Here is a 15954-nt window from a genome sequence, read left to right on the forward strand (position 1 = left end):
ATAACGTGTTCGGAAGACTCAACCAAGGCAGGTTCAGAACGGACGGCCTCGGCCTTTTTTCGGGCGGCCATACGCTCGGCATTTTTCTTTCGAGCCATCTGCGTGAGGCTTTCCCCAGCCATACCTTCAAAAAAATCGCCGGGTAAATCTCCCAAACCTTCAAAAATATCTCCAAAAGAAAACTCGGCCCGACCTGAAGTGGACGGCGAGATAGGCTGACTACGTCTGGCTGCCTCAAATGCCGAGTTTAAGGCCTCGTTAACCTCTTCGGCCTCCTCAGCGAACTCTTTGTCTGGTTCGGCGACTACCTCTACCACCAGCTCGACGTCTTGCCCCGAGTTAGAGGCTTCGAGACCAACTTGTCTGAGACTCTTGAAGCTAGGGAAAATAAGAGCCGCAAGCTGTCGATCGCCAGATGGAATTGGAATATTGTCAGTGGCCGAAAAAGTAGTGTAAGTAGGCTCGTATCGAAGAAGTATGTGGGCCGCTCTCCCTTGCTGCTGTAAGTTCGGGCGGCCGAAGTATCCGAGTGTAGTCGCAACCTGCGAAAGGACCACATCGTCGGCAGAAACCAGAATCTTCTTCAAATTACTGCCTGCAAAGGCAAGGGGTTAGACAAAGGGGGAAAGCCGAGTAAAAGAAAAGTTCAGTAAAATACAAGGAGGCACACGACAACCTGGTTCACCCCTCCGTCTGGGAATAGGGTCTAGGCAATCCTCGCCTTCACCAAATTTCCAGTTCCCTCGGATATTAACCATTACGTCATCCACACGCTTGCCAGAACTGGCAAGCATGGTTACCAAATGATGGTAGTATCCTTGGCCCTAAGAAAGTACCACCCAAGCCGACTGGAGGATTTGGCTGAAGCATAGTAGTGCCGAACGGCCGGAACCCCAAAGTCGATCCTGAGGCGCCGGTTCAACTCTACGATCCCCATTACGATCCGAAAAAAGTTCACGTTGGGCTGAGAAGGAATCAGACCCCAATAGCGGAGGACGGCCCTAAAGAATGGATGTAGGGGAAAGCGGACCCCGCCCTCTGCAATGGATAGGAGAGGAAAGACAATTGAATTTTGATCCTCTCTCTCCATATCCAGATTGTTGTTCGTCACTAGAGATAGATGAACATCGTCGGGGATGGAAAAGTGTTGCCGGAATCCAGAGACACGACCCTCAGAAAGGAGGTCTTTCAAATGTTTGGCCATTTTCACAGGGAATAAAGGGTTCACCAAAATGAAAGTGATAAACAAAAAGTAAGATTGCAAAGAAAAGAGAAGAAGACTTACGAGGAACAAGGGAGACGAGGGTAGACGAAGAAGAGTTGCAGAGAATCCGAGTCAGAGAAGGGATATCTGCTGGCGGTCCAAGAGTCTCGAATACTCGATGAACTGTGCATTCGAAAGGACTGAAATTTCAAATCACAATAAATGCGAGACGCACGGTTGACGCGGGAAAGCGTAATGATGAACGAAAAGGTGTGCGCATCCTGACATCTATATTGGGATACGCAAAGCCGCCTGACCTATTTTAATCTTTCCAATTCAAGACCAAACATGCTGATTAACTTCCGTCAATGGGGAGTTCAGGGGGCAATTGTGGGGGCCGAATAATGGAAAGATCAGATGGTGTGTACCTTTGGAAGACTGATATTAATCGGCTATATCCTACGAGAGCGGGGAGCCGAACAGAATATATGTACCGAATAAAGTATAAGTCCTTAGGGCCGAATAAAGGAAAGGACAATGATTAAAAAGTAGGCCCTGGCCCCGAGGATCAAGAAGAACAGGTATAAATACAGGAACAACGGTTATAGAAAGGTATGTAAGAATCACTTCACAAAACTTGTAAATAAGCTATCCTGAGTGTCTGAACTAACTTGTCCGTCGGAGTGCTAATTCCGGCACCCCCGACCGGAGTGCTTGTATCTTTTCAGGTGACTAGCTGAGGATCAACTAGCGTCTCCCAGGGTCTGAAGAGTATTTCCAAACCATATCCCCACACATTACTACGTGATGCGCGCATACAAATATATACTAGTTTTCCTAAATTGGAACAACTCAATTTCATGTTCGTTTTGCGAAAAGGGTTTGATTTTGCCACCTCAAGTGGGCTTAAAGTTTGCAAATTTGCCACTAAATATAGTGGGCTTATACGTACATTTATTAAATTGTTCCAATTCAAACAACAAGCCTTCATCTACAGGCATTCAAGCAGTTTCGTAAGTAAGCATTTAGCCTCATGGAAAGCATGGTAGTCATAGCAATCACTCGCACTCATGGAAGTATGCTAAAGCATTAAAAACTCACTTAGTACTCCAAGCCAAAATAAAACAAAGTTAGAAAAATATGCATGGTTACTAACTATGCCAAATGACTAATGCAACATACAAAGGATGCAATTAATAGGCTCGGCTACTAATATGGCGTATGACTCAATTCAAGGCATGCGGTCTAAAGCACGTATTCACTGAAGTATTGAAAAGACAATGCCGTTTGAATGATGTGCAGAACCTCGGTGCATGCAATACAAAACGAATGGATGCAAGCATATGGTATGCTAATTGAAACATGTCCCTAATCTAACCATCAAAAGCGGGTAAATAAAAGGGGAAAAGATGTGGGGTTGGAACACATACACATCATGAAGGAGAGTCCGAATGAATTAAGCTAACTAGCAACTAATTAAAGCTAAGCTAATTAAGCTAATTGTTACAAAACTTGAACAAATAATTAACTAACTCTCTAAGCTAATTAATTAGGGATTTAACTAGGCTAAGCTAATTAAATATTACAACACAAACTAATTAGGCTAATTAAATATTACAACACAAACTAATTAGGCTAATTAAATATTACAACACAAAGTAATTAGCTACAACTAATTAATTTACAACAAATAAAAAATTAATTGCTAATTAAACTAATTAACTAGCTAACTAGTCCCGGGAAGCGAGGGAGGCCCATGCATGCTCGGTTTCCACCCGAAGAATATCCGTTGTCTGCTCCCGAATGCCTCTGTTTGCACAACCCTTGCACTGTTTCCTTCTCCAGATCAACTTTGCCATGCTTCACAAGCACACTGCTAAAAAATCATTGGTGGTCGGCAGGCCAGAAGTGGTGGCCAGCCGGCCACCACTGAGAGGTTTCCGTTCAACACTAATGGCCTGCCGGCCGGTAACAGTGGCCGGTCGGCCAGTGATGACTCATCTTTTTTTTTTTTTGTTACAACAGAGAGCAAACAAGGCAAACAAAGGATATTCTCAAAGGTTGTATGCACTCTGTATCTCTCCTTATTATCAAAACATCTCAAAAGAGTGATACACTTGGTCCTCAAACCATCAATCAACCAATTTCATTGCATGATGGCTAAGGAACCATTGCGTACAAGTTAATAAATGCATAAATAAGACCAAAAGGACCATCACCCTATCATGCATGATCAAGGGCAATAGGGACCTAGGAAACTTGGCACATATAACACGTCCGCGAGGGACCCCGCTACAGTTTGGACTCGATTTGTGTCACGGTTCTTAATCTGAACCAAAGAGTCCAAATCTGGCAAATCGTTTTGAGAAAACAGATTTTTAGAAAAAGAAGTGCCAAACATGGACTGCTTTGCCAGATACAGAGTCGCTACCTAAATATTTTATTTTGGGGGAATTTAGGAAACCCTGACTCGGTGCCAAAGGCCACGTGTCCGTCATCAACAAAGTTGCCTCGGCTCAGGAACTTGGGTACGATTGGGGAAGGTCAGCTATGAGCACCCCCTCTCGCCCGATCCGAAGATCGGCCTCTACTAAACGTGATATCTTGTTTTGAAAGCATTATGTGTTCTTATTCCAGTTATTAGCCTAGAATTACTATGTTATGCGCACAGCACAAAAGTATAGACTAGATTGCGTAATTTGGGAATAAGCATTGCATATCTGTTTGTTTTGGAAAAAATGTTTTGGAATTTGCTACTCGCAAGTAGGCTAAAACACGGATTTCAATGAGCTATTCCAACTCAGACAATCCAACCTTCACCCACAGGCATTCAAGCAGTTATATCACATAAGCAGCTAGCCTCATGGTAATCATGCTATCATGGCAACACTCACACGCATGCAAGGATGCTAAAGCATAAATACTTACATCGTACTCCGTGCAAAAACAAAGAACTCGTTAGCAATCAATGCATGATCCAAGTCCATGTTTAAATGTCCAATGCAACGCATACGGAATGTCGCTAGAGTAGGCTTGGCTAGTCTATGAATGACATGTGAAAATGCACAAGTAGCATGTACTCAAGTCAGATTTGAAAATACTAATCCAGTTAGCATGATGCGCCGAGCCCGGTGCATGCAATACTAATGAATGATGCACGCATGCATAGCATAAGGTGTGCTAAATTAAACATGACCTATTACTAACCATCAAAGCAGGTAAGTAAAAGGGAGAAAGAAGTGGGGGTTGGAAGACATGCACACACTCACCCACACTTATTACAAATTCGCCCTCGCTCGGAGGGAACAAAAGAATAATACAATTCGAATAATGAATTAACTATCCTAGCTAATTAATTATTACAGACCAACTAAATTAATTAAACAAATTAATTAATTTAAGAAAGCAAGAAGAAGGACCTTGGGAAGAGGGCTTAATGCACGCGTGCTCGGGTCTTGCTCGGAAGTCCACTGCCATGCGTAGGCTGCCTCTGTTTTCCCTGCTCTGCTCCTTTGAAAACTGCCAAAGTCTCAGAATTGCTTCCCTGGATGTTGGGGAATGCCACCAGCTGGAGGGAATCATCATCGGCTGTGATTTGGTGTCGATCGGCCGAAAATGAATCCATCGGCCACAGATGTATTGCCGGTCGGCACTCTGTGCAGTCGATCGGCAAAACGTTCCTGCAGAATTTGTTTGACAGCAGCAGAGGACAGGGCTTTGCATGGCAATGCAATTCAAGCAATGTATGCACCGACCATATCCCTTATCATGTTTATGACTCAAAGGGACATGGTCCTTGGTTCTCGGACCATCAAGCACGCATTTCAATGCATGATAGCCCAAGAGACCAAGTTGTGCATTTTTCATTTCAAATGTAATGCAATGCACATAGTCAAACCAAGGGGCTTCTACCTCTATCATGACTTACTTCAAGAGGTGAGGCAATGCATGCACAATGCAATGCAACCTAGGCATGCGAGCTAAGGATACAACGTGGCAATGCAATGTGTACGTGCGAGTATGCAAGCAAATATGCAAGGTAAGCATGCAAACAAGCAAAGGATGGACTTAAGCATGATTTAGGCAGCCCTTACTAGGCCTAAAACAGTGGCCAAGGTGCTCAAAAATGAAGGACTAATAGGCACACAAACATTCATGCAAATGATCTCCAACACTTCAAGCATTAAGGAGCAATTCTCAAGCACACTCAAGAGGATGCAAACATGGACATATAGCATGCATTAAGCTCTAAAATCATGTTACAAGATGATGCCAAATCAATTTAAACAAGACAAGCAAAACATGCCATAATGGCCCAAGTGCTTAAGACAAGCCAAGGAGGCTTAAACCAAGGTCAAGTCCACCAAACCTCACAAGGCTAAGGGGACTTAAAACAAGTCAAATGCAGACTTAAACAAAGCCAAGGGTGCACTTAGATGGCATCTAAGTGGTCTAAAAGTGCAAGCATACTCCGAGGCCTAAACATGAGGCATAAGGTAACAACCTTTAAACACATTGAAGGAGGATTAAATGCAAGCATATAAGCATGTCATAAGGACTGAGATAACATGTTAAGAGGTTCCAAACCATTGAAATGATACAAACAAGGCATGCTATACACTTCTATACTTAAGGCCAACAAGCCCAAAATGCAAAGGGGCTATACCATGCATGCTAAAGTCGACCCAAACAACTAAGGACAGACCTTAATCATGGCAAAATAAACATGAAAGCTTCACAAAGCCAAGCCTAAAAAATGCTAGAACAATGGTTTACCACCTAAGGCATGTTAAGGCAACAAAATGGCATTACAAGGCATGTATACTAAGCAAGCATGGTGTACCAAAACCAACTTAAAACAATGCTATTTCATGGCAAAATAAGCATAAATAACAGCTAAGGCATGGTCAACAAGAGCCTAAGCTAGGTGCTCCCTCAAGAGGCAAAAATGGTCATTTTCAAGGACAACAAGGAGAGGGGGTGGCCCTATCCTTCTTGGGACCTCAAGGCACCATCCTTACCACTGAAATCCCTCAAGATTTCAGTGGTGAGAAGGCCCAAACACCAAAGTCCCGGAGCTCACACAAAATAGCACAAAACAAGGGCCAAACAAGGCTTAAGAGGGGTCAAACAACCCCAAAGCTTAAAACACTCTTAACAAACTATTTAGAGGCCTTAAAAAAAAACTTTTATGTATTATATGCAAAGCCAAAAAATAGTTACAAGATAGGTAAAAGTAGTGTGCAAAAATGGGGTAAAAAGGACTAGTTTCTTGCCCTTGAAGTCCTCCTTCACAAATGATGATCTTGTTGCCTCCTTGAGCTCAAATCCAGTCAAGAACACCAAGAACAACCCTCTGGTCCCTCAACAACCAAGAGAAGGTGTAACACTATGTGTTTGTGTGCAATAGTATGGACAAACACACACTAGACAAACACAAGAGAGATATATAGAGATAGGAAATATGTATCAACCCTAACCCTAATCCAGAGCTCCCTCTGAAATTTTTGTAACCCTAATGCCAAGAGAGGAAGCCTCTTCTTATAGGCAATTCCCTCTTGTAAGGCTTCCAAAACAAGCCATCCAAGAGGGAAATCCCTCCATACACGTGTATGGAGGGGAACAGAGTGGGTGCCAGCTATCACAGATGGCACAAAATATCTACTAAAAGTAGATGAACAGTGATCAGCCATTCAAAATTGCCATTTTGGAAAAATAAATGGCCGACCGGCAACAAAGAGTGCCGACCGGCAATATACATTGCCGATGGCACAAAATCACTGGCCGGTGGCCTCAAGCCATGGCCGGTGATGTGTGGGGATGCCTCACAAGGCATTCCCTGCCCCTCCAAGGCAAAACACAAGTGTTTGGTGCAAAACCAGACACAACACGGTCGAGTCGAGAGATCTTGAGGCAAGGCGCGCAACCGAGACCTCCGGGAACTCAAGACGAACACAAACAAGGGTAATCACTAAGTGTTCCAATGGTGACGTCCAAGTCTCGAGGACGGTCAAAAATGGGGTGTCTACAGTTGCCCCTCTTTGACAGAACTCGAAAGTTATAACAATGACGGGAGTGAATGTCAAAGCCCAGAGACGACCCATTTTTGACAAGGCCGAAGACTCAGACGAACATGCAAGACAAACAAGATATGCGCCCGAAGGCGGGGGCAAGATATAAGACAATGCACAGAGCCGGACATAACTTATGATCATGCAAAGAAAGCTGTAATGAAGCACACATGCAACAGTTTTAAGCTAGCATACACCTAATGTAACTATATTACAAATGCAGAAAGGATGTAAGAGAATTATGCAATTCTCGATACGTCTCACTCGGAGGATACAATACTTGTGCGGCTCGTCTGGTTGCACCAGCTTCAAACGAACCGTACATACAATATCGTGCCTGCAAAGAAAGCAAACTTAATAGGTACAATGTTATTAGCAACATGCATGACAATGCAAAAACGAATGCAAAATGATATGCAATATATACAAAACTATGTATGAACAATGCAAAAGCAAATGCAATGCAATTGAATCATGATCCAATCATGAGCGGTTCGAAACCACACCTATGTCAAATAGATTGATGGAGGTAACAAGTCCGTCTACCATAGAACGGTCAACAGAACTATGAGTAATGTAGATGGACACAAGAACAAGTATTGGGGGGGAATGACAAAGGTGGGAAATGACCCGCTGGGGAAAGGACAACGATCCTAATGCTGGATGCAACAATTACACTACAATGTAATATATAATGAAAATGCTGGGGATATGGCAATGGATATGGCACGCGGGCCAAACCAAATCTTTTCCTAGGCAAAGCATGTACGCATACAAGCCACGTCTAACATAGAACGGTCCACTGAACTATGCTTCGACACGAGAAGTATGGGCATATACCGAACCAAGCTCAACATGGAAAGGCACAAGCCATAGATGGAAGGTGATGCAATGAATGCATGCAAATTACAATGCAATGTGCACTAGGATGGAAAAGATACGATGGATAAGGCACACAGGCCAAACCAAATCTTGCCTAGGAAGGGCATGTACACGTACAAGCCGCGTTTAACATAGAACGGTCCACTGAACTATGCTTCAACACGAGAAGTATGGGCACATACCAAACCAAGCTCAACATGGAAAGGCGCAAGCCATAGATGGAAGTGATGCAGTGAATGCATGCAAGCTACAATGCAATATACACTATATTACAATGATGCATGATAATGCAACTATTTACGATGGTGCATGACAATGCAACTATTTACAATGATGCATGACAATGCAATTATATTTTTTGTTTTGTTTTTGTTTTTGAAATGCAAATGATGCATGAAATGCATGTTGCATGGAATGTGCGACAACACGCGGCTTTTGAGATGCATGTGAACTTGAATATGCGACGACGTGAGTCGCTTGAAATGCATGTATAATGCAACTTATCAAAAGTCGTTCAGGCACGACAAACATCGAAGGACTTGTACCTTCAGAGGATTTAGGGTCTCCTAGACCGTAAAATTCTCGATATGTCTCACTCGGAGTATACTATACCTGTCCAGTTCGCCGGGTTGCACCAGCCTTAAATGAACCGTACATACAATATCGTGCTTGCAAAGAAAACAAACTTAACAGGTACAATGTGATTAACAACACGCATATTAGTGTACTTGAAAATGCGTGACAACGCGAAGCAAGTGGGAAGCATAACAATGCTGTGAAGGCACATACATGTAAATGGAGCACGCGGTCTACGCAGGCAACGAAATTGATCATAAGCATGCGGTCTACGCAAGCAATGAAATTGGTTTCAAACGTGTGGTCTACGCAAGTAGAACATGCGGTCTACACAAGTAATGAATTTGATTATAAGAATGCGGTCCACGCAAGCAGAACATGCGGTCTACGCAAGCAAAACATGCAGTCTACGCAAGTAATGAGATTGATTACAAACATGCGGTCTACGCAAGCAAAACATGCGGACGCAGGTAATGAAATTGATTACAAACATGCGGTCTACGCAAGCAAAACATGCGGTCTACGCAGGTAATGAAATTGATTACAAACATGTGGTCTACGCAAGTAGTGTGATTAATTATAAACATGCGGTCTACGCAAGCAAAACATGCGGTCTACGCAAGTAATGAAATTGATTACAAACATGCGGTCTACGCAAGTAGCGTAATTAATTATAACCATGCGGTCTACGCAAGCAAAACATGCGGTCTACGCAGGTAAAACATGCGGTCTACACAAGCAAAACATGCGGTCTACGCAAGTAATGAAATTGATTACAAACATGCGGTCTATGCAAGTAGTGTGTATGAGAAGAGTTGAATGTACACATGTAAGTAAAAACATGTTATTCACGATGCTGGAATGTAAAGTACTGCAACACAGCATAATTGAAACGATTTGTGGAATCCACAAGACATGAAAAGGATACGGGAAGGGACGCTCTTCGTATGTACCGAGCATCGCTCGTAGAAGTTGTGGCCTAAGGTCAACTCGAAGGTTCACGTTTCAAAAGTGTGCTTTCCCGCATTGTCTCGAGTGATGAAGGTACCCTGAACCACACATATAACCCAAAAAAAGGATGTAGGAGGCTCCCAAACCACTGTAAGAGACCACCGGATACCCACCGGCCATCAAAATGCATCACCGGCCGTCCATCGGCCATCATACAATGTTCATTGGCAAACTATTTTGCCGACCGGCAAAGAGTGTGGCCGACCGGCAAAAAGTCCCTGTATCGGGCAGTTCAGTCATTTGGCTACGGGTCTTTTAAAATAGGGCTTCTAGTCCTATTTTCTTTACTTCTCCTTGCTCGAAATCTTCTCATCTCTCTCTCTAAAATATTTTCCGAGCCTTATTTCCTCGTTTTTCTTGGTTTTTGGCTTTGTTTCGTCGTTCGATTCGCGTTCACCCTTGCGTTTCGAACGTTTTGAACCAATTGAAATTTCATTTCGGTGTTGTTTTTTTGATTTTCGCCACTCGGGGCTTGTTTCCCTCGAGTTTTTCTCAATATCTGTGCCTTTTTCACACTTCGACTTTTTCGGCCTTTTCCGGCCCTCTCGGGGTTGACTTTTTGTTGACTCTTCACATTCTCGCCCGATTTTTCGTCTTCGGCCATTTTCACATTCTCGCCCGATTTTTCGTCTTCGGCCATTTTCACATTCTCTTCGAGATGGTGGACGATCTTCCACAGGGTGGGCCCCCTCCAGAGCACGAGATGGATCCCGAGGCTGACCCCTTGCCACTTCACATCCGGCCGTTCGATCCAGAGACCTACAGGCCTGCGGTTCATGTGATGCTCCCCGATAGACTACGCCAGTTCCGGAGCTTCGAGAGGGGCGTGGCACCCGAGCTTCTCCTGCGTGAGCCCACCTCCCATCTGTCCTTCGGCGCTTCCGAGGTAACATTCTTTCTTCTGTTTTATTATTTTCCGCAATGTAGAACGTAACTGCCATTAGTTGATTCTATTCTCTAACTGCTTAGCCCGGATGCACTGATACACTGTACACTGTAGTTGATTGCAAACAAACTTACAACCTATATCTGTTTGAAACTTACACGTGCACACACACTGCACTGACCCTAAATCACCCAAACACACGGCGCACACTGTATTTTACAGCATACACACTGGTACCCGGTATCTGCTTGAGTCTGAAAACATGCACATACGCTGTATTTGCCCTGAACCACTCAAACACGCTGACACATCACACGTTGTAGTTCACTGTAAGTACACCGGCACCCGATGTCTGTTCGAATTTGAAAACATGCACACATGCTGTATACCTGTATGCTTCTTAAAATTGCGTTTTGAATATTGCCTCACAATTGTTGTTTTGATTACAGGGGGATTCCCATACCATCCGCGGGTATGGGAATGTCGTTGCTCGGGATTGGTACATAGAGCTGCCAGACGCGGTTCGTCATATCGTCGACGAGGCCGGTTTTGGCATCTTCTGCAGGGGGCTCTCCTGGCTTACGACCTGCAGGCCCTTGCTTGCCGCTTTAGTGGAGAGGTGGTGGGATACCACCAACTCCTTCCACTTCTCCATTGCGGGGGACATGACGATGACCCCTTATGATTTCTCGATGCTCACTGGCATCAGGGTAGGGGGTGATCCGATCCCCTTCGACACCGATATGGATGAGTGGGACGTCGCCCAGCTGTACCTGCTCGGCACTCAGCCACCCCTTGCCCGGGCAGGGTTTGTCAGGTACTCTTGGTTCGAGAGCCATTTCTGGATTCAGCCAGCCTTGGCGGAGGAGGCGCAGATGACCCCAGAGGAGGTGGATCAGTATGCGCGGGGCTTCATCATGTTTCTGCTCGGGACGACCCTTTTCGCCGACCGGGCGAACACCGTGCCTCTATGCCTATTGAGCGCACTGGTGGATGTCAGGCGGATCCGCCGCTATGACTGGGGTGGCGCCGGCTTGGCCACTTTGTATGGTTACATGAGCTCTTCTTCCCGCCTCAGCGGACTACTTCTTGACGGCTACTGGCGAGCTTGGGAGGTACATTTTCTTCCCCTTTTACATTTTTGCTACACGTTTTCTGTATTCTGTACATTGCACACACCACGGTCTCCCCTCACGGACTATATACTGCACACGCGGCACACATATACTCTGCTTTACTTTGACTGTATATTGCACACACTGTATACTCTGTACAATACACTGCACAACACACGGCTTTGCCATTTCTGCTTTATTCTGTATTTTGCTTTATCTGATAGTCATACTTATATCTGTTCTGCAGTTGTGGGTGTATGCCTACTTTCCCAGGCTTGCCCCAGTACCTGATGTGGAGACCCCACTCGGCGTCCCCTTTTCTCATCGTTTTGATGTGCGATGCATGCGGAGACCATGAGAGTCTTTTATTTTCTTCCGCCGCTACTTCGACACCATCACCACTGCGGAGGTATGTTCAACTTTAGAATTTGCTTAGGCTTCGCTTAGCACTGTATGTTTGATAACAGATAGATAACAAACTGCATATTTACCCGCAGATCAGCTGGCAGCCCTGGGCTCCGTTGCCGGCCATGGTGAGGGATCACTACGAGGGCGTAGAGGAGACTGCCCGTTGCCGGATTCTGTTGGAGGGCTCGGTCTGTCGGGCTTGGTACCTGGGCGAGCGTTTCTTGCGTCAGACCCTGGGTTTACCGGAGCAGATAGTCCCGGGTCCACCTCCTGCCCATATGAGAGATACTGAGAGGTTCACCGCCCAGGAGATGGCCGATTACACGATCGGCTGGGACACGGGGGACTTCAGGGGCGAGGGCGACTTCAGAGAGTACATCCAGACCTACATTATGCGGCCTCTGAGCGGTGGTCGCCGAGCTGAGAAAGGGGGGACCTGCGGCGCCAGTAGCTGGAGCAGGAGCTGGGGTAGGGATGTCGAGGACGGCTCGTGTCCGTGGCAGGAGCGGAGCTCGGGGGGGTCGGGGGGTTAGCTGGCCAGCGCTACCCACGATACTGACATGCCGAGGGCAGGTTGAGGCGACGTACCAGATTCCCTTTGCTCCTCCTCCGGATGACCATGATTTGGTCGGGTTCTATGACTTACCTCCGGTATGTACTACTTCATCTTGCATTTTGTTTCAGTTTATTTTGATATTCCGCAGAATACTGATGCCTTTGATACTTTTGCAGGCGTCCTCCGAGTACACCCGGCAGTCCCTGGAGTTGAATGCCTCCATGATAGGGATGCTACAGCGGACCTTCAACCTCCTGGCCCTCTATAGTATTCCGGTATGTCCTCCTGACGACGGTCTCAAACCATTCATAAACTGATTCGCGTAATCTGATGCACGACACAACACCTGACACACTGAGCTCACAGCATCTGATACACTGCATACACTGCATTTATACACTGCATTCTGTACTTGATAAACTGCTCGTGGTGTTCACACACTTCACCCATACACTGCATTCTGCACTAATAAACTGCTCACGGCATTCACACACTGTACCCATACACTGCATTCTGCACTGATAAACTGCTCACGACATTCACACACTGTACTCATACACTGCATTCTGCACTGATACACTGCTCACAGTATTCTGATGTATTTGCCTTTTGTGCTTTTCAGCCTCCCTTCCAGATTCCTCCGGTGGGTGGTGCTCCGGCTGGGCCCTCTATTCCTGCTCGAGGAGGGCGTGGGGACGCTGTACGTCCCCGTACCAGGGCGGGGTGTGTTCATGTTAGGAGTAGCTCTCGCGCGCCGACCCCTGATGATGGTGATGATGATGATGATGATGATAAGTCCGAGGCAGAGGCAGAGGCAGAGACAGAGGCCAAGTCATCTGAGGAGGCTGGAGACGGCTCAGATTCAGGCTCAGATGACGATGCTGATGACGATGCCCCTGGACCTTCGTCCAGGAAGAGGGTGAGGATAGATCCCCGAGCCCGAGACTACTGATGATGATCCAGATTGCTGCTTTTCTTCTTTTTTGTACTTTTTTTTTTCTTCCTTCTCTTTGCTGGTAGTTAGATTACCTTGTACTGCCGCAGGCAGATTTTTGTTTTCAAAGCTATGTACTTGAAAAAGATAATGAAATGAACAAAGTTTTTGTTTAAAAAGTGTTACGTTTACATATCTCATGTATTGCATCGCATCACATCAAGTTATACCTCAATGTGAATGGAATTGACCTGTTCTTTGAAAAATCGAGCATTTGTACTGTAATGATCAGATAACCAAACGTCCTCACAGCAAAACAGCCCAAGCGACACACTGCTCAAACTGAACGCATAGCCCATACTCTGTTAGGGATTAGTCTGCATACAGCCCCTAACACCACACTCGGTTCATTCTGCACACAGCAAATCCTGAACAAACGGCCCAATCTGACAAGACGGAACACAAAGATGGAACCAGTTGAAGTTGAAGCACGCTCAGATGCCCCGAATTTTTTCTTCTTCTTCTTTTGCTTCGCACAGATGTAGAGAATGGCATAGCACTCTGAGCATAAATGATTTTCGAAATAAAAAAGGATTTTCAACCGGGGTATCGAGCCTACAACTGAACACAGCGGGAAGGACTCAAACAAAAGGGTACACGACCTAAACACAACGAGACACGCTCGGAAAAGACCCAAAACAAAAGTTGAGGTGAACAAAACAAAAGACACGACACACAGAGGTGTTACAAAGACAAGAGACCTCTCAGTTTGCGAGGAGCCAGTTTCTCTGGGTAGTGTTTCCCACGCTTTCTTATTTGTGATCCTCACGTCCCTCTGGCACTCAAGCTCGGTTTTTTTTTTTTTTTTCTCACAAAATCCCTTTTGCTCGCTTTTTCTCTCAACTTACACCTCTCTATTCTTTATTCTCTCATTTTTTATCCTTCCCCCGGGTGATTAATGAGTGAATAGGAAGTTGCGGGTTCACGCCCGACATGGTTAGCTCGCGGCTGTTTTTTCTGGTGGCGTTTGGTCGATGCCCCAGGTAAGAGAACGGAATACCTTGATCTCTTCGGATTCGTGCTTCGCACTTGGTTCGATACCTCATTGCTCGAAGGTTGAGAGAGCTTTCAGCCCTTTAATGATAGCTTGAGTTGTGCCCTTCGTGGCAAGTATGCTGGCGATGGGAGAAAGACAGGAAGCCTGACTCAACCGTGCCCATAGTTCATCATTTTGACCATTTTTTGTTTTGGTTTCTACGAACAATTTTGACCAATATGAGAGTTAGATTAACATGCTTATGTGATTTTTGGTTTGAAAACCATGCAAGTCAGACTATAAGCACTGAAAATTTTCCCTTTTTTGGGTCCAAGAAAATGGTCCAGTTTTGGAAAATGAAATAGTTTTCAAGAAAAAAAAAGTCAGCCTCAGTAAAAAAATTTTAAAAACTATTCTTGCAAACGGCCAACGCTGAACGAGCACGGAACCAACCTTCGAGATGCACAACCTCGGATCGGAGGCAATGGAAAATTGCCTCCTGTTTGAAGGACGCTGCACAGCAACGGAAAGTTGCCCCTGGTTTGAATGGCGACTCATGGCAACGAAAAGTTGCCCCTTGTCTGGATGATGCCGCAGCATATTGTAAACAGTCCTTACCAGTGATGATCACGACCGAACTTTCTCGGATACAGAGAAGACGAAGATGGTCAAAACCAATATATGGACACAGTCACTGTGGAAGTGTTGGCGACTGGACTTTGGGATGAAATCGAAACCATTGTATGGACTGAGATGCTATGAAAGCGTTGGGGGCTGGACTTCAGGATGAAGTTTCCTACGTATCCCAAACATGGGAATCAAGCCTTACGTAGTTCCGGTTAAGGTACACTCGATTATTTTAACCTTCACTTTTTTAGGCTCTAACTTTTGCCAAGGCGCCCGTTGCGGGTTTTCGACCTTGCGAGTTTTGTTCTTTCCTTTTTCTTTCTTCCCTTTCTTCTTTTTTTTTCTCTTTTGTATATTTTTTCTCTTTTTTCTTTCTATTGTATATATATATTTTTTTCTTTTTTTTTTGTATTTTTCTCTTGCTCTAACTTTTTCCTGGGTCGCCTTTCCGGGTTTTCAGCCCAGCGAGCCTCTCAAAGGGTAAAAGTGTAACAAGTCCATGTCAAATGGTTTTGAGATCCTGGAATCATCTGAATCCAGGAGAATGGCTGTTGCGTTGATTTGCAGAAGATCCATCACGGTTGCTTCACACGCTTCTTCCGGTGAGATCTGATCTTCTTGATCTGATTTTGGTGCCTCTTGTTCGAG

This window comes from Camellia sinensis, chromosome 11 (genome assembly GCF_055761805.1).
Source record: "Camellia sinensis isolate YWXY chromosome 11, ASM5576180v1, whole genome shotgun sequence".
NCBI lineage: Eukaryota > Viridiplantae > Streptophyta > Magnoliopsida > Ericales > Theaceae > Camellia > Camellia sinensis.